Source organism: Limulus polyphemus, unplaced genomic scaffold, assembly GCF_000517525.1.
Source record: "Limulus polyphemus unplaced genomic scaffold, Limulus_polyphemus-2.1.2 Scaffold8125, whole genome shotgun sequence".
In the NCBI taxonomy this organism is placed as follows: domain Eukaryota; kingdom Metazoa; phylum Arthropoda; class Merostomata; order Xiphosura; family Limulidae; genus Limulus; species Limulus polyphemus.
In genome coordinates, this window is record NW_013673735.1 from 27,219 (window position 1) to 32,555 (window position 5,337).

The 5,337-nt window shown below is 30.8% G+C and overlaps 1 long non-coding RNA gene across 1 annotated transcript in view; it reads left to right on the forward strand.

Moving 5' to 3' along the window:
* LOC111083080 overlaps window positions 1-3,916 on the forward strand; it is a 6,804-nt gene extending 2,888 nt beyond the window's left edge. The window contains exon 3 of the long non-coding RNA XR_002608785.1: window positions 3,819-3,916. This is a non-coding gene — a long non-coding RNA (uncharacterized LOC111083080). The remainder of the gene's footprint in view (window positions 1-3,818) is intronic.
* The last annotated feature ends 1,421 nt before the right edge of the window (window positions 3,917-5,337 follow it).

Genomic DNA, 5,337 nt, shown 5'->3' on the forward strand with positions numbered 1-5,337 from the left:
AGTCTAATATATGTATTGTTTAATGTCTCTAAATTACACTTTGTTAGTCTAATATATGTATTGTTTAATGTCTCTAAATTACACTGTTAGTCTAATATATGTATTGTTTAATATGTCTGTAAATTACACTTTATTAGTCTAATATATGTATTGTTTAATGTCTCTAAATTACATTGTTAGTCTAATATATGTATTGTTTAATGTCTCTAAATTACAGTTTGTTAGTCTAATATACGTATTGTTTCATTTCATTTTTAACATTGTTGTAATCTGTTTTCCCTAACCAGGTCAACTATGACGTATTAACGTATGTAAAATGCTGTTTATCCACTTTAAGTACAAACATCATGATATATATTCTTACAGTCAAACCACACTTAACCCTACTGGTAGTCTCTACAGTACCATGGAATTAATGGTGGACTCATTAATAATCTACTCTTATCAGCAATGGAACAAACAGTTCAGGGCCCCAGGGCATTGCCCCATCTGCCCTGCACTATTTCCACCTCTGACTCTTACCTAAAACAATACCATAAATATTTGGCCAAAATATTTCAATACCAAACTTATATACTTACATAAATGACTTGATATTGTTATAGGTACCACAAAAAAAACTTTACATACCTTTTAATTTTTAAATGTAGATCAAAAACACTCAAAATTTTGCTCTACAAGTGAAATATGTTAATTTAACACAGGTCCAAATAAAATGTCTGATACATAACAGTACGATCATCTTATAGAAAAGTTCACAAAGTCAGTCCAGTATACTGGAGAAGGACTCCAAATGTACTACATGTTTATACCTCTCGTGTTGTTAGATATTTGTTAATTGTTGTACAAGTAAAGACCTTACTATCCTCACACTAAATCCTGTAACTATGGTATGGTAATCCTAATATATCAACACAAAATCAGCTACAGTACTCTGTACAGGATTTTTAAACAATAGGTGTGTATACTTACAGAGAGTTAGTACTTGTTTAATATCTGTAACAAGATGTACAACTTTTTAATTAGAGATTAACAATCCATACTTAACCATCATTATGTGGCTGCTTTAAGTGGATTATCGATTTTCCACTATTGTACTAATTGTGGTAAAACTGTCCTGGGTCGTTTTTTGTCAGGTCACAGCTACATCTACTACTACTATTTGACAGCTAACAAGTCACCCCTACAATCATGTCATCTGAACTGCTATAACAAACAAACAAACTGATTCATCAGAACTACTTTTACCAAAACCTTTGAACAAGGCAGCATCTTATAGATACTGGAATAAAGTGGTGCCAGTCAACATTTCTCTAACTGACAACCAACTTCCCGGACATCATACAGCATCTGATCCACTCGCCAGGTATATACACAAATGAAAAATAAAGCATACAAAAGTCTTGATGCCTGAAAAATCATCTCTAGCTTCATGTCCAGACTTGTTTCATTCATCTAAACCAAAAAACGTGTACTTGCTTTTGTATTTTTAATTACAGCTCAGTTGAGTAAAAAGTAGAAAAACTTGAGTTCTCACATTGAGTTGATATTTTGTGAAGGATTGGGAAAAGTTAAATCATCTTCAGCATGTTCGAATTGGTTCCTTTTTTTTTACACAGAGGAACATATATTTACTTTTACATTTTGAATTAAAGTTAGGATAATTAAAAAGTAGAAAAAGGTGAGTACCCTGTTAAATTTATATTTGAGAAACTTTTTACTGTGAGTTCAGTTATTCATGAATTTCAACTAAAAAAAAAAGCACATAGCAAAAAATAATCAGCTTTAACAATAACTTACAAAATCATAATTTTACTTTTTAAATTCACTTTCATGAAACAACGTTGATACAATTTGATCGAGAAAGTCACAAAAAACTAAAGTTTGGTAATTAAAAAATCACTTGAAATTTCATTGCAGGCATAGGGTGAAGAAGACAGTCTTATTTTCATTGTTCTAGGGTAATTATATCTATACACTGCACAAGTAGATATCACTGGTAAGTGATGAACAATCTGTATTCTCTAACTTTACATACAACAAAGAACCAATAGGTCCTTCAAGCCTGCCTTTATGCACCCACCCTTTAAACGTAACCTTTATTTTTCAGTAAATTGTAGATTCTCATCTTAAACTCTCTAAAAGTGACAGCTCATTCCATAAGCCAAATTACCTTTTTAAAAAAATTAACTGTCTTTACTGGAGCCTAGCCTGTTTTTTTTCAAACCTTAAACTCGTGACTTGTTGTACAATTATCATCAGAATATATAACAAACGAATTAGGTTAAGATCAGAGGAAGACCTACTACTTGATTAACTTTATAAGAATAAGTTAAGATCAGAGGAAGACCTACTACTTGATTAACTTTATAGGAATAAGTTAAGATCAGAGGAAGATCTACTACCTGATTAATTTTATAGGAATAAGTTAAGATCAGAGGAAGACCTACTACTTGATTAACTTTATAGGAATAAGTTAAGATCAGAGGAAGACCTACTACCTGATTAACTTTATAAGAATAAGTTAAGATCAGAGGAAGATCTACTACTTGATTAATTTTATAGGAATAAGTTAAGATCATTTATTTTATTAGGAGAAGAGTAAGGAGTGATCTTATTGAAGTTTATAAGATCATCTGGGTGTTTAATAAGATAAATTCTTACTTACTACTATGAATTAATTTTATAGGAATAAGTTAAGATCAGAGGAAGACCTACTACCTGATTAAACCTACTACCTGGGTTAAGATCAGAGGAAGATAGGAATAAAAAATTAACCAGGTAGTAAGTCTTCCTCTGATCTTAACTTATTCCTATAAAAAGGTCTTCCTCTGATCTTAACATAGGAATAACAGATAACTCTTGTTTTTTTTTTAAACTTGTAACCAAAATATAATTACTTGTGATCTCCATATGTATGTTGCTAATTGATTGAGTTTCAGGTTCATTAAATGATTACTCAGTTATCATGATTTGAGGCTTATGTAGTTGGAATGATGAAAAATAGTAACAATTTGAAACGGTGATTTTGATTTGTTGATTATTGTCATGTCGAACAACCTTGAATTAATAGAAAATAATAACAAATAATATTTGAATTTGATGGAACAACAGTTAAAAATGGAAACACTAAGTTTGATTATTTTCATGACATTAATTGTAATTTTGTTAAATCAAGTTAATTGGCCAGCTCTACTGGTAAGATAATTTCTGGCTGAAAGTTCCACTTCAGTATTCTTTGCACAAAATTGGTTTCTGGTTACAAGGTTCGTTTTATAATTCTTTGTACAAAACAACCGGTATGACACTGATGTGGACTGAAAATCATAATTTAAAAACAATTCTGTATGTGATAACGGCTTTTTTTGATAAATGTCTGATATAAAATATAATCAGATTTATGTCACAGAAAGTAAAACAAAAAGTGTATATTGTAAAACAACTTGTACATTTAATAGATTCAGATGTTGATTGTGTAGCTAATCAGAACTGTTGTTACATTGGAACACACCAGTTGTTTAACAGAACAAAACTACAGCACAAACAAGTTTATAAAACAAGCGTTGTGTAATTAAAGAGTTGTAATAGATATTATAATGTTTGTTAAGTGTTATTATACTTGTGTACTGACAGTATTAGAAGACACTATAGGTACATTTTCTGATTGGTGTACGATCTAACAACAGTTGCTTTCTGGTGTATTGATTGCCCATGTGACAATTTGTGTATGTTTACAAACATGTAACCATGATTAAATCTTGTTGTGTCTTCTGGTGCACAAACAGACAAGTGATGTTTTCTTGTGTTGACTTTTATAGAATACCAAAGGAACTGGAGAAAAGACCAGAATGGATCTAGATGATATAACGGGAATACTGGCAGCCGTCGAACTCTGACTGTTTGGTTTGTTAAAGGTAAGAAATTTAAATATGAAAAATCAGTGTTAATACTTTTGTTAAACAGTTACAGGTGTTGATTTATATAAATGTGTAATAATTACTCACTAGTAACAATAAACAATTAATGACTTGTAGCGACATAATAGACAAATAATCTGAATAGGTTAATTATGAATAACAGTAGATAAGTCTAACCACAAGTTGTTGTTTATTTACATAAATATTATTGATTGGGGAACCACGACTGAATAAAAGGATCTTGGTATAGTAGTTGATAAGTCACTCAAATCATTGACACAGTGCTCTGTTGCTACTAGTAAAGCTAATATAATTCTATGGTGTATTTACACTATAGATGTATAAAAGGATGTCGGTATAGTAGTTGATAAGTCACTCAAATCATTGACACAGTGCTCTGTTGCTACCAGTAAAGCTAATATAATTCTATGGTGTATTTACACTATAGATGTATTGATGAGAAGTTATCTTCCTACACAAATCACTTGTGAAGTCTCACTTGGAATGCTATGGACAGTTTTAGTGTTTAAGAAATAATACTGACTTATTGGAAAGGGTTCAGAGGAAGACCTACTACTTGATTAACTTTATAGGAATAAGTTAAGATCAGAGGAAGATCTACTACTTAATTAACTTTATTCATTAATTAAAACAATGACTAACAGCAGTGTATGACCTTTGAACTTAAAGTAAGCTTAGCACTCTCCCTACCATTGTACACTGTCCTATCATAACCTTACAGGTTATGTGGAGAACAAGGTTTCTGTACTACTTGTAGCAAGTGGTTCACATATTCAATCCTTAACCTCCTTCAAAACCCTTGAGAAAATTGTTTCTGCCCCAGTAGTCTTATCATTCTTTAAACTTTCTAATTTTTTCTTAATAAACTCAGAAGTTATGTGATCATCTACCAACTGTTCAAGATGAGCTTAAAGCTTCATTAGAAAAATTGAAGAAAAGCAGAATTTAATAATTCAGCCATCTGATAATCGTCAGATATTAGCCTTCCTTTATCATCTCTCAGAGGCCCTACTCCAAGCCTAACATTTTGTTTACCCTTAATGCATTTAAAGAAATCCTTACTGTTAATTTTTATATCTTCAGACAACTTTTTTCTCATACATCCTTTTTGATGTCCTAATTTCTTGTTTCACCAACTTTCTTTATCTTCTATAATATTCTATGTCTCCTGTCATACCAGTCAATTTAAATTTCTTAAATTGATGATGCTTTTCTTTAATTTTATCTCTTAAACTCTTTGTGAGCCAACCAGGTTTATTACTTGCAGCTACCCATTTCTTTCCATAAGGAATATTTAAAAATGTATCTATAAAAATTTTCCACATCTGATCAGTGTCTCCAAATAACTTAGCTGCTCAATTAACGAGATGTGATGCTACTTGTTTTAATTAATGAATGA